This window comes from Pelodiscus sinensis, chromosome 2, assembly GCF_049634645.1.
Source record: "Pelodiscus sinensis isolate JC-2024 chromosome 2, ASM4963464v1, whole genome shotgun sequence".
Taxonomy (NCBI): Eukaryota; Metazoa; Chordata; order Testudines; family Trionychidae; genus Pelodiscus; species Pelodiscus sinensis.
In genome coordinates, this window is record NC_134712.1 from 190,907,321 (window position 1) to 190,932,950 (window position 25,630).

Genomic DNA, 25,630 nt, shown 5'->3' on the forward strand with positions numbered 1-25,630 from the left:
CGAATTGGCGTTTTGCTAATTCGAACTAGCATGTCCACATTGAGTGTCCCTGAACCGAAGTTAAGGCTGGCCGGAACAGGTGCCGGCAGGGCATCAGGTTAGGACTTAGAGTGTGGAGCTGCTGCCTCAGGCTAGCTGAGGGCTGTGCTTAAGGGACCCGACCCCCACCCCGGACAGACAGTTCTCAGGGTTCCCCGCTTGCTTGTCTACCTCAATGAGGGACAGCAAAGCAGTCTTGTCTTGGAGTGGCCTGAGTGCCCGCACTTGGGACATCACAGCACTCGGCCGTCAGCCCGGCCTGTGGAACTCCTTGCTGCAGGAGGCTGTGAAGGCTAGAACTGGAACAGAGTTTAAAGGGACATGAAATCAAGTCATGGAGGTTGGGTCCATGGAGTGCTATTAGCCAGGGGATAGGAGTGGTGTCCCTGCCCAAGGTTTGTGGAAGGCTGGAGAGGGATGGCACGAGACAAATGGCTTGGTCACTGTCTTCGGTCCATCCCCTCCAAGGTCCCTAGGGTTGGCTGCTATCGGCAGACAGGCTACTGGGCTAGATGGACCTTTGGTCTGACCCAGGACGGCCATTGTAAGCTCAGGGCTCAGGGTCGGGGGTCTCAGTGGACCCCCTTGATTTTCATGCACACCTGCTCCTGGGTGGCCAGGCTGGCAGCTCTCCTGCCCTAGACGGCCACTTTCCTGTGCCTAGTGCAGAGATCGTGGACAAAGTCCACGATGTCCGCACTACCCCGGCGGGTGCCCGCCTCTTGCGGTCCCGGGCAATCTCCTGGGAGCCGCCAGCCTGGTCCTGGGAAGAGGGGGAGGACTGGGGGGCATCGGGTGGCTGGCTTGAGCTGTGCCAGGTGCAGGGTCTGCTGGCTGGGTGCTGGCAGGCTTGCACCTGGCACGGGCACTGTAGCCAGCCCGTGCCCCTTTAAGGAGTCCGGGGCCGGGAGGGGGGCAATAGAGTTTCCCTGGTGTTGGCCAGAGTGGCCACCAGGGAAACCTGGGGAGGGCTAGGCTCCCACTAGTTCGAATTAAGGGGCTACACACCCCTTAATTCGAACTAGCTAGTTCGAACTAGGCTTAATCCTCGTAAAATGAGGATTACTTAGTTCGAACTAAGCGCTCCGCTAGTTTGAATTAAGTTCGAACTAGCGGAGCGCTAGTGTAGCGCCTATGAAAGTTAGTTCGAACTAACGTCCGTTAGTTCAAACTAACTCTGTAGTGTAGACATACCCCTAGTCACCTTAGAAAATCTCAGCTTTGGTCTTGATCTTACATTCTAAAACCTTTCTTGCTAACAGGATGACTATCATGCTTTCCTGAATTTCATAATTTGACTGAATTCAGTGGGCTGCATTCAGAAAGAACATAAAATGGAACACTGTTGTCACATGAATGAGTGAACAATGTTAACATACAAGAGAGCTGCACCCCTTCATTTTTCATTCCAGAGATGCTGCTATGGCTTTCCCTAGAGCAGGCTGGGGTCCATGAAGGGGATGGTAGAAATGGGGATGGGTCAACACAGGGTTCCTCTGGCGGATGGGGGGGGGGCATTTGGATACTCTATGGGTGGGGTGGGGAGAGGGTCCCAGCCGAGGGAGGGGGCCAGAGTACCCATTGATTTCTGCTCTCGGGCCCCAAGTGGTTGTTGGTGGGCCTGAGTAAACAACATTAGCCCTTCAGATATAGGAAAAGATATTCCATACAGTTATTTAAGGATCAATATACTATCACTGAAAAGTCAGAGGAGAAGTGTATTTCACAGGCTGTTTTTAAAAACATGGGATTATTTTTGGATATCGATAGTCTCTTAATTGTAACTGCTTTGCAAACATTCTTCTCAAAATGCATATATGAAAACAGGTATCTGCATATAGCAATTAAAGAAAATCTTTAAGCATGAGTTCTAGTTTCATGAAAACTAGCCCAAATTCATCCTTGCCACTCTCCCCCACTCACTAGAATAAAGGGGAAGTATTGACAGAAAAACTTAATCTTCTAAAATGGTATTTTTGCTGCTATTTGATTTACATCTAGATTAAATGGACTCTTTTTTGTAATTTAACACCAAGACTGAGGAGCATCTATATCTTCTCTTCTATGTCTGTGCTGTCAACATTTAATCTCTCTTATTTGAAAGGGAGCATAGTAACCGTCACTTAATAATCAAAGGAGATGAATAATGAAAAAGGTACACTTAAAAAATGCAGCAGTGATGAAATTTTGTAGTGATAATGATATTGCTTCTGTCTGACCTCCAGTTATGCTACTTTTGTTGTTGTCTGCAATAATATTTCATTCCACAATTCTAAAACAGATATGAATGATAAGCATAAGAAGACTTTTTATTTTGACTACTGGATAAAATATTATGTGTAGAAAGGTTATGTGACAGGCTCTCCCAAATGACTGACATGGGACAACTGTTAGATTTAGAATGTCTTTGTCTGAACAACTGCTGTAGCATAACAACACCCGCAGTGGGCTGCCAGGTTCCTTTATATCTCCACTCTCTTGATTACAGCTTCACATCCAATTTAGCAACTTAAGCCCCTGTCCTTTCTAGCTACAACCATACAACACAGACAGTCCACTAAAACAAAATAAACACCTGTTTGTTATTATTAGACAGCTAAGCACTGAAACGTTGGCATCTCATGGCACTGTAATAATATAATGAGAGAATTATCAACCTCCGTGTGTTAATTTTACAGCATCTCAAATTAATTTACAAACCAGTAACGAGCTTATGTACACAACACACCTGTGAAATATTTGTAGGCAAGTATTAATCCAATTTCACAGAAAAAGAAATTGAGGTGAAGCAAGTTGCCCAGTATCATATGGGAATTGTGTGGTCAGAGCCAGATTTAAAATTCAGTTCTATGGGCTCTTAATTCTCTGCCTTCACCCATAGCTTCCTACTGTAGTTACTCCAACAGATTAGAGAGCAAAAAACAGTAGCTCTGCAGCCACTAATCTGTTCATTCATTTCACTGGTCTGAACTAATGCCAACTCTGTGCTAATTTCTGGCTATCGTGCAAATAGATAGAGTAAAACAGAAAGGGAAAATAGCTACCTAAAACTAATAATTAATTTAGACCCTTACCCTGGATTACTTTTGGACAGGCCCACACCACAGGTTCTGTTGCCTGTGATATGCAAATAGTGTTCTCTTGTTTTTCTCTGTCACTTGCCTTTTTAAAGAGCAAATGAAGGACATGCTGAACTCAGCACATTCTTTTCAGAGACTATGCTGCATGGTCTCATTATCCAAGAGAACATTGTGTCACCTTCCCTTGAGTCATCCGTGAGTCACAGTTTTGCCTGAATAAGGAGTTGGTCCCAAAGCTTCTAAGACAGAGGAAACAATGAAGGAGCTTGAGAGGGCTTGGAAGTCTGGTTTGGACGAGCATCTTCTGATGCTCCAAAACTGAGAGCATGTCTACACTGCAGTCAGAGACATGACTGTGGCATATGCAGACACACCTGAACCCGCTATGATCTAGCCAGCTTGACTAACAATATCAGTGTAGCCTCAGCCGCATGGGTAGCAGCAAAGGCTAGCTGCTCAAGTATGTACCCAGAGCCCCTTGCTGCCATGGCTTTACTGCTACTGTTACTCTAGCTAACTTGATACATGTGCTGCAGTTATACCTCTGACAGCAGTGTAGACATACTCTTAGAATCAGTTAGGTACTGGCCTAGGCTGGAAGGAGTGTGGAGGTGCACCTCCCTGGAAAGAACTAAGGGTACATCTACACTAGCCCCCTAGTTCGAATTAGGGAGGCTAATGAGGGCGACCGAAATTGCTAATGAAGCGTGGGATTTAAATATCCCGCACTTAATTAGCATATTCCCGGCCAGTCACCGTTTTGGAAACTGACTAGCCCGAAGTAAAAATTCCATAAGCTTCCATGAGGTTTAACTGTTAATTTGAACTAAGGGGTTTATCTCGGAATCGCACTTCTCTGCCACGTGTAGACGCAGGCAGTTACTTTGGGCTAGTCAGTTTCCAAAATCGCGACCGGCCGGGAATATGCTAATTAAGTGCGGGATATTTAAATCCCGTGCTTCATTAGCAATTTTGGTTGCCCACATTAACCTCCCTAGGTCGAACTGGGGGGCTAGTGTAGATGTACCCTCAGAGTATACAAGGGGAGCATTCACATTGTCCCATTCTTCCTCCATCATCTTTAGGGACTTTCATACCTCCATATTTCTACTCTCCTTCCAAACTCCTGTGTTCAGTACCAATTTGACCATCTACACGAGAGATGGTCTGCCAACATCCTGCTTGGTATCAGAAAGATCCATTAAAAGGTTACTACACCCAGGAGGCATGCTCATGGCCATGTGGAATGTTGCTGAAAGTAGAAGTTCCAGTTTCAGTTGACATTTGAACACATTTGAGAGCTAGAGGTTGGGTGAAACCTGGCTAAAACTGGTGGACGTTCCAAACACCCTTCATTGCTATAGCTGTAAGAAACAAGTAGGCTTGTTTAAGAGTAAAATAGATGCAACAGTCAGGCCCATGACCTGAAAAACAGATAATCTCCAGACCTGTTTTATATGTGGCCTATGTGGATGGAGGTGCTATGCTGAGGGTCGGGTATTGCTTTTCAGGAGCTGCATGTGTGTGCATACATAGCCAGAGGCATCATAAACAAGGCAGCCAAAATCCAAGAACAAACAGCAAAGCTGGGATGATTTAGTTGGGATTGGTCCTGCCTTTAGCAGGGGGTCGGGCTTGACCTCCTGAGCTCTCTTTCAACCCTATGATTCTAAAATCTAAGAGAGAGACAGAGAGTGAGAGATTTGGGGGTGGAATTCTGACTAGGGCTACGTCTACACTGCAGCCTTTTGTCGGCAGAGACAATGCAAATGAAGCACTCATTAGCATTTGCCGTGCTGTCATTTGCATATCTCTGCCGATGCTTTTTGCAGAAGAGGTTTTTGCACAAAAACAAGCAGTGTAGATGGGGCTGTTTTGCACAAAAAAATGTTTTGTGCAAGATCCTGTTGTATACCTCCTTTTTTGAAGCATAAGGGATCTTGCACAAAAGAGGGGTTTTGCGCAAAACGGCCCTGTCTCTATTACTTGTTTTTGTGCAAAAACCTCTTCTGCAAAAAATATCTCATCGGCAGAGATATGCAAATGACAGCACGACAAATGCTAATGAGCACTTCATTTACATTGTGTCTGCCGACAAAAGGCTGCCATGTAGACATAGCCCTAGGAGAAAGAGGCTTGCAGAAAGCGGTTTTAAGTGAGGGAACTGTTTTCTGTTTGGTTCTTACTTTGTTCGTGGAAACAAAAACTTGTACATTCTTGTTAATAAACAGGACTGCAACAAAAAATATCCTTCTATCATCAATTCTTCCATGTAATGGAACCAACCCACAAAACTCCATGTATTCACTAGCCAGTAAGGCCTAAAGGGATAACAATAGCTGAAAGAGCTAAGGTAGTGCAGATCTATAGCCCAACCCCAGTGCCAGAGGGCTGCAGCATCTCTTAGCCAACAGTGGAATGCTGCTCTGTGAATTGCTGTGACTGTCTTTTAAAACAGTGAATTGTGCCCTATGCATTATGATAGGAGAAACAGATATTTTTAAAAGAAAATTACTAGACCTAATTTATCTCAAGTGCAAGCCAGTTGAGTTCAATGGAGTAAACACCATGGACACATTTGACCTAATAATATATTTCAAGGAGTTTTAAGACTTGGGTAGAAAGAGAAGAAATTCACTTCCTTGTTAAGGTTCACCTTACTATTCATTTTTCCGGAGCCATTCATTATTTTTATTTTTGGTTTTACTCAGGAGATTTGCTCTCCTCTAAATGCTGTCTCATAACTTTTAGAAACATAAAGGTGACCGTCTTCTCCTATGGGAATGAAAAATGTTTCCTTCTAATCAGATTTTAAAAAATCACTCACTAGCAATTTTTGAAAAAGAAACAAGAGCCAGCTAATTCATATCCTGTAATACCTTCACCTTCTCATGTATCTGTTCAGTGCTGCTGTTCACATGGTTATTTAACAGATCAAATTCTGAAATGTTGGCCTGGAATTCATTCAAGCTACATAAGCAGTTTTGTGCGGACCAAGGGAAAAACATCTACATAACACCGTGGTGAAGAGCAGATGTCTGCAGTTTATTTTCCATGATTAGATTTTAATAGAATTTACATGAGGTCGTACTTATGTTCATGTTACAGCATTAGGGAGTTTGGTCTGATAGTGCAAAGCGAAAGGCAAAGATGCCTGTCTTGATAGAGGTGTCAGAAAGCCAGTCCAGAGTCTGCAGAGGAGAAATCTGAGCGGGGAAGCTAGCACAACCACTTTTATGAGTGAAGAGGCATCAGTGAACCACCCCTGCATCAAACATATAGCCCTCATTTCCCAGTTCTTTTAACAACCTCCTTCCATCAGGTAGGTACAGCACATTCGTGTTCTGTACTTAGTAATCTTTAAACAGACTGAAAATTTAAAAAAAAAATTGTTTGCAGTGGTAGTGTAGCTGTGTTGGGCCCACGATATTAGAGAGAAAAGATGGGTGAAGTAATGTCTTTTATTGGACCAATGTCTCTTGATAAGAGAGACACACTTTCAAACTACACTGAGCTCTTCCTTCATGTCTGTGAAAGTATTCAGCTTTCTGAGGGCCACAACTAACACATGGTGGTACAGAATGATTGCTCAAAATATTTAGCACTCATTCTGAGGGCTCATCCAACATGAAGTGGCCTATGAACACCTTTGCAATCATGTTTCACAATCATGTATCTGGACTACTACAGTGTTCCACTCACCTCTAAGAATCCATTTGTCCCACACGTGCCGATTACAAGAAGAGCAGTTTTTTCTTCAGTGCACTAAATGCTCTAACAACAGCTATGTGGGCCAAACCAGACACTCACTTTGCTCATGAATGAACTCACACAGAAAAAATGATAAAAGGTCATATCACCCATTGGCAAACTCTTCACAAAACGGTCACTCCATAGCTGACACCTCAGTCCTCATCCTCAAAGGAAAGCCGCACAACATCATCAAAAGAGAAGCCTGGGAGCTTACATTCGTAACTTCACTGGATAATAAACGTTATGGTCTTATTAAAGGTGCTTGGTTTGTGGCTAATTATAACACTAACTCCTGCTTTTTACTTTTTTTCCCCTTGGTCCTGTAATTGCATCTGTGAATCAGGCAGTGAGGGGAACACAAAACAAACTTACACTCTTCTTAAACAGGCAATTTGATTAAAGAACTAGTTGCTATGGTGAGTACTAATTGTTTTGTCAAATGGGAAATTACAGAAGGTAAACTAGTAATACTTGTGGTGTCTGAAGTGTTTCCACAGACCATTATATACATAGAAATTATTTCCCACTCAACTCTTTGTTGCCTTCTGTTTAAAATGCCCACTGTCACGAAATGCCAAAGCAGCTTCCCTGAAAGAGTTAGATGCAGATTAGTAAGGGGGGCATAGAAGGCAGTTGCTGCAACTTCGTGAATATACCTCAAGCAGTATATGACAGTGGATTACAAAGCTATATTAACTTAATTCAGACATCTAGTATCTATAATTGATTTTGTGGGCTGCATGAACTGAACTTTACACAGTCCATTCAGAAGGGTCAGCAACACATTACCCCCTGTTGTTTTATCTTGAAACTAGAAGGAAACCATCAGGCCCACTTTTTCCTGGGGAACTGCTCAGCTATCATATTTTACCATAGTTGCTGCGATTCCCAGTGTCTCCATCCAGAACAGCAACACTGCCATCTTGTTGGCACCAGTGGCCTGTTCCTCTACCCACTGTGTTCCCTCAGGAATTCTGGAATTTTCAGAGGTTTCTTGTACAGCTCTTGGAGCCATCCAGACAAAGGCTACTTATTATTCCCTCAAATCCAGAGAGAGGCAGAACATGTCTTCCCCACACTAACTAGACACATAGATGGGGGAAATACACCTGCTCCTGATGCAAAGGCTGCTTCAGTAAATGACAATCATAGACATCTGACAACTTTAGAGTGGTGGCTTAAGAATGCTAGCCTAGGAGCTGCACATTTCTTGGGGTTGAGTGGGGTAAATAGTGAAAAAAAGTATTCTAAAGTTTATTTGATAAATCCAACTCACCACCTAATGCAGCCACATTTACATCCCTTTATTTATGTAGTCAGTTATTCTGTGAATATGTAGGCAACTACTTTTTCTTCATTCCAATGTTTAGATAAGAGCTTTATTCATATGAAGTCAGGTTTTCACATGCATTCATATTCTTGGTGGGAGCAGTGCCCCTGTCATATCATTGGATCTGCACATATAAGGGTGCATCTACACTGCAGTGCTTAACTTGAAATAAGCTACGCAAATGGAGCTACGTCAATTGCGTATCTTATTTTGAAATAGTTTATTTCAAAATAGAGCACTCTTCCTCCAAATTCCCTTATTCCTCATACAGTAAGGGTTACAGGAGTCAGAGTAAGAAGTCCTCCAGCTTGACAGTATTTTGACACTATTTCAAAATAACTGCCTGCAGTGTAGACACGGACTAAGTTATTTCAGAATAGAGCTAGTTATTTCAAAATAGTGTTTCAGTGTAGACGTACCCTTAATGATGAAATCTCTTGCTTTAAGTAGTTCCAAAAATTTCTAACCTCACTTCCATTGTTCTAAAACATTTACAGTGTACTAAAGCATTCATATCCTGGTAAAAAAATAGCAATTAGGAAATTTATCATTGCTATTTAAAGTATACAGTATTATTTTACTAGCACATTTGAGATCAGGCCCCACTGAGGTATCCACAGCACATGTTCCAAAGTGCTCACTCTCTATATAGACAAAATGAACAATTGGTGGGAGAAAGGAAGCATTATTATCTACATTTTACAAAGGGGGCCCGAGGGCTTGTCCAAGATCCTACAGGAAGGCAGTGGCAAAGCTGGGAATGGAAACCAAATAGTCTGATTCCTTGCCTGAACCTTATTCACAAACAATCCTCCCATTGCATGCTAGCTGTTAATGTTGTACAGCACTTCAATATTGATATTGATAGGCGCCTTTCCAAAACCAGAAAATGGATGGAAAGAAGATGTGAAGAATTTCTTAGATGCTGGATTTAGCAAAACTGAAGAGACATTCACTTTCTCTTGGGTATTCTTTGATAACATTTCTGCTAGCTTCATCATAAAAAAAAACACTGTCCTGATCCAACTTCTTGTCTTTGTTTTATAAGGATCATTCTTTCAGTTGTTAGTACTGTACTACAACAAAAAAAGCAGTCTGCTCCTGAATTTGAGATTAAACCAAGGCTAAGCTTTCAGCCAGTGTAGCTGTGTGTATTATGAAAGGGTCAAGGCTCATAAAGGCAATCCTGTTTATTAATGCCAGGGACAATTAAAAACAAACTCGTCAAAGCAAAGCACTTACTGAAAATTATATCCCCACTGGGGAAAGGCCTGGATGTCTTTGCTAGACTAGTATATCTTGTGATCTTTTTTTCTTTTTCTTTTTTTTAACAAAATCATCATATTTAAATATTACAAGATCTGTCTACATTTTATACAGCTCAGATTCACATGGTGTTTGCTTTTACAGATTTGAGATCTGGCAGAATAAATACGCCCCCCACATTTTTCAGTAGCATTAGAGATTTTTCTTAACAGCAAATTCAACAAGATCCAATGAGTAATGAGTTGGGATGGGGGAAGGAAAATAAACTAACTCCTCAGATTTTGAGTCAGAGAGGAGGAGGGATGGTGATACCTGTTTTGTGTGGAGTGATGACTATGGGGACAGTTTGAGGAAGTCACATACAGTTGATGGGAAAAGTCATGAATCTGAATAATATCTGCTCAGGTTCAATAAGCTTTCCTGAAGAGGTACTGTGGATCAGCAGATGGTGTACCAGCCTATAATTGAGGAGACTTGGATTCTATTCCATTGACTTTCTGCGTCATACTTTCCCATCCCAGGGATGTGTCTAGACTACACCTCTCTGTCGACAGAGAGATGTAGATTAGGCACATCGAAATAGCTAATGAAGCCAGGATTTAATATCCCATGCCTCATTAGCAGGGCTCGACAAATAATGCCGTCTACTCGCCATGGGTGAGTAGATTGCAACCCGAAAGAGCCGGGTTCGGGCAATCTGCGCATGCGCACATAGCTGGACAGTGCAGCTGGCGAGCAAGGCTCACCACGGTTCGGTGAGCCCTGCTCATTAGCATAAACATGGCTGCCGCTTTTTTCCAAATGGAGTTTTTTGAAAAAAACAAAAACAAAAAAAACCCGGCAGTGTAGATGCAGATCTGTCGAAAACAAACCCTTTTTCGACATATCCTGTAAACCTCATTTTTTGAGGAATATGGGATCTGTCAAAAAAGTGTTTATTTTCCACAGATCCGTGTCTAGACTGCCATTTTTTCCCAAAAAAACTCCATTTAAAAAAAAGTGATGGCCATGTTTATGCTAATGAGGTGCAGGATATTTAAATGGCAGGATGTCTTCATTAGCAATTTCAACGTGCTTGATTTGCATCGTTTTGTCAACAGAGGGATGCAGACTAGACGTAGCCCCACCCTTTGTCTGCCTTGTCTCTCTAGACTGCTACAGCATTTCAGTTTGCATTTGTACCGTGCCTACTACCATAGGTCCCTGACCTGAGCCTCCAGTCTCCACCATAATATAAATAAAGGCATGACCAATATGGGTATGTCTACACTACCCCGCTAGTTCAAACTAGTGGGGTAATGTATGCATACCGCACTTGAAAATGAAGCCCGGGATTTGAATTTCCCGGGCTTCATTTGCATAAGCGGGGAGCCGCCATTTTTAAAACCCCGCTGCTTCCTATTCTGAACTACCTAGTTCGAGCCCCGTGTAGCCACGCTGCACGGGGTTCGAACCAGCGGGGTTTTAAAAATGGCGGCTCCCCGCTTATGCAAATGAAGCCCGGGAAATTCAAATCCCGGGCTTCATTTGCAAGTGCGGTATGCCTACATTACCCTCCTAGTTCGAACTAGGAGGGTAGTGTAGACATACCCTATGAGAATAAAAGAACAGACTTTTTACATGTTATGCATGAATTATAGTATGGTTTAGGACACATTCCTTGTTAGTCTGACTACAATCTTAATACCCATAAGAAATTAAGCTAGCCTAAAAGAGGGATACCAGGCTGGAAGGAGTATATTTATTGGTTCACTGAGTTTTTTAGTAGTTGGTATAGAAATGATGGTTTTAGATATGTAACAAATGCTGTGCTGTGATTATGGCAAATTGGTCTCCTTTGGGACACTGATGTGTAACACTCTGATATTCTATATCAAGGATGTGGAAGGAGGCTCTGAGAATTCTGTGAATTGCTGTGGGGAAGACTACTGATTTACTCAGATCTCTGGGGTCCTTCCAAATGAATTGGTTAATGCGCAAATACTATATATAACGGTTTAGGTGTGAAGAGACTTGTAAAGAAAAAATAGCCCTTATGTAGAAAAAAGTATAATTATAAACCCCATTAAACTAGTAACTAAATGAAATAATCAGAACAGACATGGAAAAAACCTCCTATTATTAAACCAGATTAATGTCTTTGAAATAACACAAATTCAGTCAAAAGTCAGAGGAAAGATAACAGCTGCTATGGGACTATGTCTGTGATCTTTCTACTTCAGGATGCCTGACCACTAAACTACTTTTTTTGCTATGTAAATATGTATATATATCACTGTAATATATGAGGGTTCTCAGAGGCAATTGTTCACAGTCTGGCTTATTTGCACTATTTGGATTATCAATATCACACCCCATTGGCATGTAACAGTATTTTTATTTACATTTACCTGTTACTTTGGGTGCCATGTCAGTAAAAGCCACTTTTTCTTTACAAGTCTGTTCACACTTAAACCATTATAGATAGCGACGAGGAGTCCTGTGGCACCTTATAGACTAACTGAAGTGTAGGAGCATAAGCTTTCGTGGGCAAAGACCCACTTCGTCTCATGCATCTGACGAAGTGGGTCTTTGCCCACGAAAGCTTATGCTCCTACACTTCAGTTAGTCTATAAGGTGCCACAGGACTCCTCGTCGCTTTTGCAGATTCAGACTAACACGGCTACCCCTCTGATACATTATAGATAGTATTTTCACTTTAACCAAAAAGCCTCTGCAATCAATCAACTTCTTATGGATATGCAGGCAGCATGAGACATGTGCCTCCTATATTTGGAGCACTAGAAATATAAAACAGAAGCTCCTTTCTTTCAGAATAAAGACTCTCACTCTCTCCTGCTACCCCAGGGCTACGTCTAGACTGGCCCCAAATTCCGGAAAAGGGATGCAAAGCAGGTAAGTCAGCATAGGGAAATCCGCGGGGGATTTAAATATCCCCCGCGGATTTAAATAAACATGTCCGCCGCTTTTTTTCCGGCTTGGGGAAAAGCCGGAAAAAAAGCGTCTAGACTGGCGCGATCCTCCGGAATAAAGCCCTTTTCCGGAGGATCTCTTATTCCTACTTTCAAGCTGTATGGATTCTATAGGTGCATTTATACCAACTGTGCCCAGACACAGCAGCGTTATGTCAGTGGGAGGGCTTCTCCCATTGACATAGCTACTGCCTCTTGGGAAGGTGGAGTACCTGTGCCAACAGGAGGCACCTTCCCCAAGTTGTACCGCCACAGCACTGTAAGGGTACATCTGCAGTGAAGATGTTGTCTAAATGTTTAAAACTCAGAGTATGTCTACACTAAATCTGATAGCTTTCTTTGATAGGCTAACAAATCTTGTGGATAAGGGAGGAGCAGCGGGCATGGTATACCTAGATTTAGTAAAGCATTTGATATGGTATTGTATAAACTTCTTATCAATAAACTAGGGAAATACAACATAGATGGGGCTACTATAAGGTGGGTGCATAACTGGCTGGATAACCATTCTCAGACAGTAGTTGTTAATGGTTCACAGTCAAGCTGGAAGGGCATAACAAGTGGGGTTCCGCAGGGCTCTGTTTTGGGACCAGTTCTGTTCAATATCTTCATCAAAGATTTAGATGATGGCATAGAGAATACAATTATTAAGTTTGCTGATGATACCAAGCTGGGAGGGGTTGCAAGCACTGTGGAGGATAGGGTCATAATTCAAAATGATCTGGACAAACTAGAGAAATGATCTGAGGTAAATAGAATGAAATTTAATAAGGACAACTAAGGACAAATCTAAAGTACTCCACTTAGAAAGGAACAATCAGTTACACACATACAGTATTTTGCTTCAGCCACACCAGACTAACACGGCTACATTTCTATCACAGAATGGGAAGTGATTGTCTGGGAAGGAGCACTGCAGAAAGAGATCTAGAGATCATAGTGGACCACAAGTTAAATTTGACTCAGTGAGACACTGTTCCAAAAAAAAGGAAAACATGATTCTGGGATGCATTAACGGGAGTGTTGTGAGCAAGACACAAGAAGTCATTCTTCCACTCTACTCCGCACTGATTAGGCCTCAGTTGGAATATTGTGTCCAGTTCTGGGCATCACATTTCAAGAACAATGGGGAAAAATTGGAGAAGGTCCCAAGAAGAACAACAAAAATGATTAAAGGTCTGGAAAACATGACCTATGAGGGAAGACTGACAGAATTGGGCTTGTTTAGTTTAGAAAAGAGAAGACTGTAAGAGGAATATGATAGCTGTTTTAAAGCATGTAAAAGGGTGTTACAAGGAGGAGGGAGAAGAATTGTTCTCCTTGGCCTCTGAGGATAGGACAAGAAGCAATGGGCTTAAATTGCAGCAAGGGAGATTTAGGTTGGACATTAGGAAAAACTTCCTAACTATCAGGGTGATTAAACACTGGAATAAATTGCATAGGGAGGCTGTGGAATCTCCATCATTGGAGATATTTAAGAGCAGGTAGGATAAACATCTGTCAGGGATGAACTAGACAGTGCTTGGTCCTGCCATGAGGGCCTAACCCTGTTCTCATATTTTTCACTCTGGTACCTTATCCTGCTGGAAAGCTCACATAAGGTTCCAATAAACTCATGTTTCTTGCTTAAATTTTGCAAGGGTTTAAAAAAAAACGGCCAGCAGCCAAGTTCCACCTTTGCAGCAGGAAGTTGAGAGGGACCTAAACACAGATACGTGTGTAAAAATATTCAGTTACAGAAGAAGATTTGGGAATTATCTTGCAAGTCTTCCCCCAAATCCTCAAGAGAGTCAATGGGTGGGAAGGAGCACCAACATTTGTTTCACAGACTCATCCATAAATGTTAAGGCCAGATTTCTCATTCTTAGTTTTGTAAGTGTCAGAGAAATTAATATTTTTCATCTGAGGAAGTGCACCTCCATTCTCTGCTTACTCTGAAACTTATATTTTATTCTCTAAACACTACATTTTTATTCATACTTAAATAGCTCTTCAGACTTCAATTCTTTTTCCTTTTCAAATCATTTTCTGTAACTGAACTGGGAAGCATTTAAAGAACTGAATGCAATCACCGTGAGCCATATAGTGACTGATTGCTCACATCTCTAAATGCTGCTGCTTTATTAAATTGCTGATTTTGCCAGCAATAATAAAAATCAAATCAAATCCTTTATCAGTGGAAATTAACTAAGATGCCAATTCAAATAGTAATCATATGAATTACCTAGATTTGCATTTTCTCCTTACTGTAACAAAAATAAAATTAATAATTCCCCCACCAGATTTAGGCCTCATTAAGAGCCATCATGTGATGGGGCTCTTTCCTTTCTCTGGGGTCTATTTGTAGGAAAGTTTTTGATAAAAGTTTCCCATTGCTCAATTACATGTCATTACTAGATTTCTGGTTATAACCCTTTCCTCACCCTAAATAATCTCTTTTTCTGAAAGCCTAAAATGAATTACAGTGGACTGAATCAAAGAGCAGTCAAGAATAAATATATAACAAGGATGTACTTCTTTGGCAGTGGGACATAAGTGTATTTAAACAAGCTGTCTGAGCCCTAAAAATCTATTACAAACTCATGCAATCCCACCAGCAGGCAATGATAGACCTAACACTTTCTTTAAACCATTTTAAGCCCCACTTTCTCACCCTCTTCATACATTTTGAATATGTGGCATGTTATTATTTACCACTTTATTACTTATTCAAGTTAGATTTTAATATGAAATTGCCGAACTAGTGCCTGTGACATGTAACCTGTCACTTAAATCAGACTCTATACCTGATGACTGGTAGATAGCTAATGTGATATCAATTTTAAAAAAAACCTCCAGAGGTAGCAATTACATGCTGGTAAGCCTAACTTCAGTACCAGGCAAACTGACTGAAAATATAGTAAAAACCAGAATTATCAGACACAAAAGTATACAATATGTTGGGAAAGAATGAGCATGACTTTTGTAAAGGAAAGTCATACATCACCGATCTACTAAAATTCTCTAAGCCCTAGTCTACAGTAGGGAGTAACTCCCCTTATTTCGAAATAACAAGCAGAGCATCCACATTACCAAACCCATTATTTTGAAATAACTTCTGCTTTCCTTGAGGAATAACACTTATTTTGAAATAGTTATTTCGAAATAGCAGTAGTGTGGATGCTGCACTGCTGCTATTTTGAAATGACTACTCCCCAGAGTCATTCAGAGTAGTTACTTCCCAGTGCTTCCTGGGGTTCTAAGTCGAGATAGTGCATCCACATTAAGGGAGCCTGCCTCAGACTAATTTTGAGGCTTCTCTGTAGGGTGGGCATGCTATTTCAAAATAGTTATTTTGGGAGTTATTATTTCAAAATATGTTATTTCAAAATAATTCCCTAGTGTAGATATGCCATAAGGATATCAACAAGCATGGAGACAAAAGTGATCCAGATATAATATACCTGGAATTCCAAAAAACTTTTCACAAGATCTCTCCCCAAAGGCTTTTAAGCAAAGTAAGGAGACATGAGATAAGAGGGAAGGCCCTCCAATGGATCACTGGTTAAAAGATAGAGAGGCAAGTAGGAATAAATGGTCAGTTTTCACAATGGAGAGAGATATGGATATGGAGCTGCTTGCCATCAAGTCAGCTTTTGAAATCTGCAGGCACTATCTAGGCAGGTATATAGCAATTACAAAAATCTGGAGTATCTGAACTCTGATAAAGCCTTGACAATGACAATTATACTGGGCTCTCTTCTCAAGCTTTGTTTTTACTATTGGAGATTGCACTGACTAACCATGGAAAAGTAGATGCCCTCTCCAGAAAAAGAAGATCATGCCACTGCCTCTTGGGATACTACTTCTTTTGAGGATCATAACCACCAGATTTAATGTCAACCATACATTCTTCTCTTTTAAACAATCCTTTTGCTAAGAAGCTCCTAATTTATTATCCCAACCCTGCAGCTGAAATCAGACTGGGATGGTCTCCTTTATGTTCACAGGCATATTTAGGTCTGGAATATTTACATCTATACCATTATGTTTCTTTAGCAGGTCACTTCAGGCAAAAACCTCACACCTGGCATGCTGATCTTTCTGATGGCCAAAACTGTGGTCTGACATTCAAGCTTAGTTTAGATCATTCAATACCTGTACCTATACAAAGGTATCTTAAATTAAACCACTCAGGATTCAAAGTCCTGGATCCAGATCACATGGACTTCATTGTCTAATTCCCTGAATACAAAGGATGAGGTACCATCCTAACAGCAGTGGGCAAGCTTATAAAGATGGTGCCCTTAACTCCCTTTGTACAGCTCCTTACATCTTAGGATACTGCCTCTCTGATCATACAGACTATGTTACTTCAGAACTGGAAACTCTTATTACATCATAGATTTGGAAAGCAGTATTGCATTTCTTAGAGATGCAGCTCCATAAATCAACTGCCTACTGCCAAAACATAGATGGCCTATCCGAAAGAGGAAACCAGGTACTTGGAATTTCACAAATTTCAACCAACGTATGTGGGGCTCAATGATTCCATATACTGAATTTGTATATAGTACTGCAGATTATGCCTTGAGTCAGAAGAGACTGCTTTTTGCTAACTAGTCTTTACCCCAGTTTTCAGCCAGCATTTCCCATGGTGCCCAATGTCCCTGCAGCCTTAGATCTGATACACCACATCCAAAAAAACTAAGGAGATAAAATGACATTTTGATGTGGCAAAAGCAGTGTACAAATAATACTCTCACTGCCACTGATAGGAAACTGACATTATTGCAGTGAGACAGAATGGGTGGCTATTAGCCATCTGCCTTAAAGAAGGCTGACCAATTTGCAATCTAGACAGTCAATGTGTAGGTCCTTAACCAAGTCTGCAGACAAATCAAACCTCCTAGCTTCAACTTCCCTCATCCCTTAAGATACATCCTGTAGTTTATGCTTCCCTCCTTATACCCTTCTCTGGCAGTCTCTTCACTAACCAAAATCAGCCTCCTCTCTCCCCACCAATTCAAATTCAGTGGAAAGAAAAATATCTAATTCACAAGACCATGGACTCCCAGGGTACATCTACACTACATGCCTCTGTCAGCAGAGGCATGTAGATTTGTTTATTCAGCAAAGGTAAATGAAGCCGCGATTTAAATGATCGCGGCTTCATTTACATTTACATGGCTGCCGTGCTGAGCCGACAAACAGCTGATCAGCTGTTTGTCGGCTCGCCGTTAGTCTGGACGTTCCCCCTGTCGACATCAAAGCCCTTTGTCGGCAGCTCCGGTAAACCTCATTCCATGAGGAATAACGGGGCTGCCGACAAAGGGCTTTGATGTCGACAGGGGGAACGTCCAGATTAGCGGCGAGCCGACAAACAGCTGATCAGCTGTTTGTCGGCTCAGCGCGGCAGCCATGTAAATGTAAATGAAGCCGCGATCATTTAAATCGCGGCTTCACTTACCTTTGCCTACAACCCTAATCTACATGCCTCTGCCAACAGAGGCATGTAGTCTAGACACAGCCCCAGATACATAGAAGACAGTTGTGATACCTTAACAATTAGGAAAGATACAGACCCAAGGAGTGGACCTAAGAACCAGTTCAGCAAGAACATGCCCCTGAAAAAGTAAAACACCTTCCACAGGGCCCACTCAGACCTGCAGAACCACCCACTGACATAATCCTTCATGATATCAGGGTGCTGGTCTTCGACCCAGGCCCACTGGGTTTTCATGAACCAGCCATGGCTGTCATGCCACACCGGTGTGTTTGGTTGCCAGGGAATTCACAGACTTGGATAAACCAGCTTCCAGGGTTCCACAAGCCACTTCATTATTGGCCACATGGTCTTGACCCTGAAGTCTGGTGTCAGGATATAAAAATGTGTTCCCTTTCTGGTCTAGTCTGAGCACAAGCCATTGCCCTATAGCTGCTATTTGGATCTGAGCCCACCAGCCACCTCACTATGCCTTTCCCTAAGGTTGTATTTCTTGATGCCTGGACCACTTGTGTGAACTCTGACCACTGAGCAGAGCTTTTGCCCTTTGAAACACCTGACTCCCGGGCATTATACAATTGACTTGAATTCAGTGATCTGACTCATTCAAAACTGGCACATATTTAAGTGACCTGCTGAAAAGTGGCCACTCTCCCAATTGAGTTAAAGATAAGCTTTCCATTTAGGAGGACTACAGGGTCAGAATAGTCAATGCTAATAAAAATGGAGATCCTCCTATATCGCACTTGTAAAGCTGACAGACACAGGTCATTGGCAACTGAAATTGAGCCTGAGACCTTAGGGGCAAGCTATAGCCACAAGCCTCAACCACATAAGCTGAAAGCCAACTGGCTCTTAGCTAAGGCTATAGTGCATGCTCCCTCTCTTAGTACCTTTGGGTTGAATATTTATTGTACATGGCAACAGTGTGGGCTGCTCATGTAATAAAAGCCTTGGGGGCAATAATCATTCATTTCTATTTTCCATTGCTTTGATTTGATACAATGGTTAAATTAAAATATCTCTGTAACACTGAGGTTCAAATGGTTGTTTCCTTGAAAGCCTCAGTAAATCTTAAATGAAGTAATTCGTTTGACACTGTCTGTAAGTCTCTGAAACGCTGCAGGAGAATAGGTTGTGAAAAGTAACTAGAAGTTCAAAAAGTCAGCAGTCACAGTTCATCAGCCATGTTATTTGTATTAAAGATCACCAGTAAAGGCATTCCTGCAAATATATACCTGGCCCTGCTACATCAGTTTTAACTTCCCTCTACAATAAAAGATTTTCACACCAATCATCTATTCCTGCTCCCATTTAAGTCGGTAGCAAAACTCTCATTCTGTGATGCAGGATGGGGCTTTAATTGCCCCATGACATGGACAAACTGATGTTCATATCACTTTTCATGGAATGGTAGGTGATTTTGATTGCTGTGAAAATACTGATCCTAGACCCCCTATCTGTATTTATAAAACACTCAGGATATGTTTACATAGCAAAAAAACATCCTGTGATAGCACTGGGGTTAACCGACTCTGGCTCACGCTGTGGTACTAAATATAGCAGTGTAGCCATTTAGGACTGGGAAGCAGCTTGAATCTGAAACTCAGCAAAGAGCCAGGATTTCAGATCCCTAGTTTTTGCCTGAGCTTGAAACTCTACACTGCTACTTTTAACCCCACAAGCCTGAGTTAGTTGACTGGACTCTAAGAGTCCCTTGCAGCTGGAGCTATGGGTTTTTTCCAGTGTAGACATACCCTTGAGAAGTTTATTTTAAGAGTGTGATTAGCTCCCATTAGAACTCCCAGTTAGCATTGCTCTTCATGAGCATGAATTGAACTTGGCAGGCTGCCTGGAGTGTTTTTGCTCAAATACCACACATATATTCCTCACACTGCTGCTCAATGCTCTTGCATACGAATATATATATATATATATATATATGAAGCAAGTTAAGATAAAAAAATCAGTTTTCTTCAGAGAATAAAAGTGACCCAGTGTTTGTTGCCTTAAAATACCTCATGCAAAATACCTAACAACAGCAGTTGTGTAATTACCTATTATAGTCAAGAATTTACTTTTCCCATATATTTTTTATTTCATAAAAATGAAAAGCTAATTTTCCTCCAAAGTGTATTGTCTTTTCATTGGAAAAATGCCCTACATTTCCAATTTCAAAAATTTAAAATGACATTAGACTTTTTTGGTGAAAACTTGAAAGTTATTTTTTGAAAAAAAAATTATCAAAAAAAAGTTTAGACAAAAAGTTTGAGCTGCTTATTGTCATATAAAGCAATTTGAATATATACTTTTCAATTCCATGCAACTACATAAATGCTTAAAATTAAGCATAGGCTTACATGCTTTTCTGCTTGATTGGAGTTTTAGTGCACATTCTTAACTAAAAGCATCAAGGTTTCAAAAGAAACTTGAAACATCATTAAAAACCTGGTCTGTGATATTGTACAAGCAAAGCTACACTTCCACTGTGCATGTCATTATGTAGGAATACGTATATGTGCACTTTTTGATGTGCAGGTTCAGAAATTTGTGAGAGTACCTGGTTCTAAAGGTCCTTAGATTTTTTGTTGATGACAGTCTTACGGTTTACTAGTGTAACTATTTTTAAAACCTCACCAAATTTACAGAAAACTGTTCACGTATACTTGATAATTAGTTACATAAATGATGAAAATTAGGATAAAATATTAATGTTTTGGCTAAATACATTTGGGAGGATTTTGAAGGTATAGATAATTGAAATTGGAAAGGATTTTTTCTAATTATGTTTAAAATCATAGCCGGCTTTCGTAATTGTTTACCCAATGTTCTTTGAAACAATTAAAGTTGCAGGGATTTATATATATTTTAATGGGATTTTTTTCATTCTGAACCCAAATCTGTCCCTCCCATTTCCCTTCCCCTTACACAGAGTAGCATCTGGGCCCTATTCTCTAAACATTCTGATTGATTTCTACACAACTATTCATGGAAAAAGGAATTAGTCAATATGAATACAACTGTCAGAATCAGTCCTCTACTGTTTACCCAGTAGATTGAGCTGACATGAGGGAGCTCATACTTTTACACTTGTAGGTTACCCCTTTTTAATGCACAAATTTGTTGACACAAAACCCCTTAGAGATATTAACAGTCTAACAGGCTGCCTATTACCAGATTTGCCCAATACTCTGGGGTATGCTCATTTATCAGGGTTATCCTTATGGGACTGGGGGAAGGTTAACAGTTCTATCAGTGTGCTGTTGGTGCTTACTTGTGCTCTCATATGGAGCTGAATTCTCCCTGCTGCCAATTCCCCCTCCCACTGGAGCTGTCCTGCAGGAACTAGGCTCCTCAGGGTGGGGTTCTTGCCACCTTGGCAACACACACAGACACTCACACCCACTAATCAGAGCACATCTGAGAGGACTGGGTACTCAGCACTCACAAGCTGACCCCCTCATATGTCCCTGGACTCAGCTGGCTGGGTTTCACAACAATGCCACACTGCACCCTCATGTGCCTTTGGACTCCGTGGGCTGGATTAAACAGCACTTTAAGCTGCCATCCTCATAAGCCCCCAGGTTCAGCACCCCCTATCCCCACTTTCACACCACAGTTATTCACTGGTAAACCACACAATGAGCAAACCCCACAGGATTTTGGGCACTACAGGGATGCTTTTGCGCAACAGGGCCAGTGTAGACAACGCAGTATTGTTTTGCGCAAAAAAGCCCCGATCGCGAAAATGGCCATCGGGGCTTTCTTGCGCAAAACCACGTCTAGATTGGCACGGACGCTTTTCCGCAAAAACACTTTTTGCAGAAAAGCGTCCGTGCCAATCTAGACGCTCTTTTCTGAAAATGCTTTTAACAGAAAAGCTTTTCCGTTAAAAGCATTTGCGGAAAATCATGCCAGTCTAGACGTAGCCTTACTGAAACTTACAGAATAGTGAAGTGGAACAGTTCCGTGGCTCCACTCTGCAGGGCACTAGAGCCCTCATTCTGAAAGTGGACCTCGGGGCCTATGAGGACCATCATTGACTCCAGTGGTACTCCATGTGAGCACAGAAATCTGATTGTTCAGCATGACTTATAGGATCAGGACATAGGCTCTGATCCTGTGTATCCTGAGCTTTACTCACACTTATATATACAATCACACTTATGTATACAATCCACTTATGTATACAATCAATTTATGTAAGCTAAGATTTACTAGAGAATTTCTGACATGAACAACCATGGGATGTTACTAACTCCAAAGTCTCCCAATCAAATGTTTAAAATGCATATTTAATAACAGTCCAAGGCCCCCTTGTCAGCTTTACTTGTATCAATCGCTTTTTGCTGCCCTAACTCTGCTGAGATTTGCTACTGACTATTATCACCTTCTATGAACATCAAAATTGCTTTATTGCTGCAGTGCCCAGAGAAGACATCTCTTTTAAAAGTAATCTAGATCAGTCAACCTGTCCACACCTACTACATCATTCAGTAGTCAGTACTTTATTTTGTGACAGTAGCAGGCAATAAAATAATGCAGTGAAATATTCTAGTGTGAGAAGGTTAATTCAGTGTAGGTTAATAAAAGTCTTGGTGATTCATCATGGCATGTTATTTATGCACAGCAACTTATTAGCTAGATGTGTTAAATCCCATTGTTGTCAGCTGGAATTTATGTTTTGCTTTTCTTATCTATTTTTCAACTACAAGAGACATTTACTTTCCCTGTGGAAATTGAAGAAAATCCAAAGGTCTTAAGAACTGCGTGATCTCTGGCAAAAGAAACACAAGACAAAAATTATAGGCATTTCTCTTCTTCACAATGCCAGTCTCATTGGATGACACAGGTGCACTGTTCCACTTGCATGCAGGATTGGGGGAGGGGTTTCTAAGTCTTTAAGAAGTCAGCTAATGATTAGTTAGTGACCTCAGTTCAAGATACAAGCAATAAGATGCTCAGAAATTGGTTGTTTTTACATCTTTCCTCCCTTTTCCTTTGCCTTCATTCTCCTTTATGTGTTCTAGAGCTGACAAGCACAAAGAGAGCATGGCCAGATCTGTCAGATACCTGCTTATTCATGAACACTGTATCTAGCTTAGAGATTTAGAATGTATTGCATTATCTGGGTTGCAGTGGCTGGAAATGGTTACGCTATTGATAAATTAAATAATTAATAAGTAGTAGTAGCAGTATTGGCCTTGAGATCTGGGATCCAATACACTATAGTCTGACAGACCCTACTTTGAAGATCTTACAATCTAACTAGACAAGAGAGAAGAAAGGTGGAAGGGGAAACACTCAGAGACAGGAGAAGTGACTTGGTACATTCTTCCCAGAAGTCAGTAGTGGAGCGATAAATATAGCAATGAGGCCTCACTAACTCCTAGTTCAGTGACCTATGCACCTTTGCTGATACCTTAATCCCTGAGGTGGCTCAACTTTAATATACTTACAGTGCTACTTACATTCTACTGCGCCTTTATCTATGCACAAAACGACACTGGTTTAATTCAAGATGTGTGACTTTATAGGATCCTAAGTATCTGTGTTAGCTGCATCTTTTGATCTGTATTCAAAATGTGATGTATGTGTTTGATTTTGAATATTATATGTTACACTAAACAACTGGAGTTGAGGGGAACTCACCTCCTCAAAGTTTGAACATTCTCATCCACAGGGGAAGTACAATCATCAGAAGCCAGGAATAAGAGTTTATGAAGACTGAATGACACAAAGATGGCATGGAAAGCATGGATTATGGAAGCATGCCCTGTTGGATGCTCCAAATGAGCAGGAATGAAAAAGCTAAGGTGCCATGAGTAGAGTTGGTTGGGAAATATTTCTCCAAAACTATTTTGTTGGAAAATGCTGATTCATCAAAATCAATGCTTCAAAGGAAAGGTTTTGCTTTTGGATTAATTTATCAGTTTGATAAGATTTTGGAAAAGGGAGATTCAAATTGTTTAAAATGTCCCATTTTGACATTTTCAAAAATAAAAGTTTGGGGTTCCATTCAAAACAAGTATTTGTTTTAAGATTTAAGCTACTTGTCATAAAAAAATTAAGAGTCAAGAGGAAACATTTTGTTTGAGCCAAGCTGGATTTTTGAAGGATTTTCAGGTCAATAAATTTGTTGAGAAAGACTTTACATGATGATTTGGAACATTTTTTTTTAATCTTGAACATTTTCACAGCATGGGAAAATCATTTCTAACACAGCTCTAACCAGGAGTCTTCAACCTTACACACTCAAATAAATGAAAAAAAATGGAGCGATGTAGTAGTAGAATTCCTCCAGACAGGACTGGGTTTAGGTGCGGCTGAGCACAATGGTTGTCTGAGACCCACTGTACTGCTGTGCTACTCAGGTTCCCTTCTCCTCCTCTGCTCTGATTGGCCTGCTACTTGAGGTAGAGGGCTGACTGGCTGGTTTTTAACGTCAAATGCCTTATTCTGGGTGCTAAATAATACTATTTTAAGAAAGGTATTTTTTAATATATATCACCAGTTACAACCTCCCAAATGGAGAAAAGCTGACACCCAAAATCTGGCTCAGGCACACAGGGTGATAAGCAGCTGGTGTATATGGAGCAGAGTACCTGAGTCCTGGTCTGAGACTCATGAGAGGCCATTCCAAGGTGAGTAAGGACAAGAGATCTAGTACCCAAGATGAGGGTGCACTCAGAGTATATGTACACAGCAAATAGACACTCCCAGCTTGCCTGTAGCAGGTGATTCTGATTTGTGGGGCTGCAAGAGTGCCATTTTTGTGAGGATGGGGGGAGGGAGCATCCATGCACTCTGGGACGCGGCTCCCATTCCCTGGATGCTAAAGGAGTGAGGTGAAGGGAGCCAGATGTGAGAGGCATGCAAGCGCTTTCCCCTCACTCCTTTAGCATCTGGGGAATGGGATGAAAAACTAGCTGCATCCTGGAGTGCACAGCTTCTCCCAAAATGGTGCCCTTGTTGGGCTGTGGGGCTGTTTTATTGGAGTGTAGAGATTGGCAGGGTCTTAGAGCTAAGGCTGGAACTCTATATGTCAGTTGACAGCCCACCGCTTCATCCCCACCAGCCCAAGTCAGCTGGCACGGACCTGCTGCAGGTTTTTAATTGTAGTGTAGTCATACCTTCAGAGCGCAAAATGGGGACAAATGCACAGCTAGCCTCTTTGCCATGACCATGTGTTTTCAAACTGATTTAGTTGAATTGGTGCAAGCTTCTGTGTAGGCACTTATCGACAAACCTGTCTTAGCTTTCTGAGGTAAGGGTTTAATTTAAAAACAAAGCTAATATAAACATGGTTTTTAAGAATCAATGAAGGTTTTGGTCCTGTGTAATTCTAATGATTTCTACATACAACTAAGTTAAATTGGTACAACTTTTCTATTTATAAAAGCCTGAACAGCCCATGTCAGTTCAACACAGTTTAAAATACAATTAGCACTTAACACAAATGTATTAAAAAAGGGAGGTGGGTGAAAACTAGCAAATGAAGATTTCTATCCGTTAACTGCAATAAATTAACTTGAAAAAAAGCAGCTCAGTGTGGTACTTTCAGAAGTCTCAGTTACGGATAGCTAGAAAATTTACCCAGCATTGCTAGGGCACTGCTCTGGGGTGGGGCTGGGAATGAGGAGGTCAGTCTACAGGCTGCCTCAGGGAGAGAGAACAACCCCAGCCCTCTCTCACCACAGCACTG

General features: G+C 41.3%; 1 long non-coding RNA gene across 1 annotated transcript in view; it reads left to right on the forward strand.

Annotated features, from left to right (window-relative positions):
- LOC142826826 (uncharacterized) overlaps window positions 1-24,032 on the forward strand; it is a 73,118-nt gene extending 49,086 nt beyond the window's left edge. Inside the window, exon 3 of the long non-coding RNA XR_012901083.1 lies at window positions 23,609-24,032. This is a non-coding gene — a long non-coding RNA (uncharacterized LOC142826826). The remainder of the gene's footprint in view (window positions 1-23,608) is intronic.
- Window positions 24,033-25,630: the final 1,598 nt, after the last annotated feature.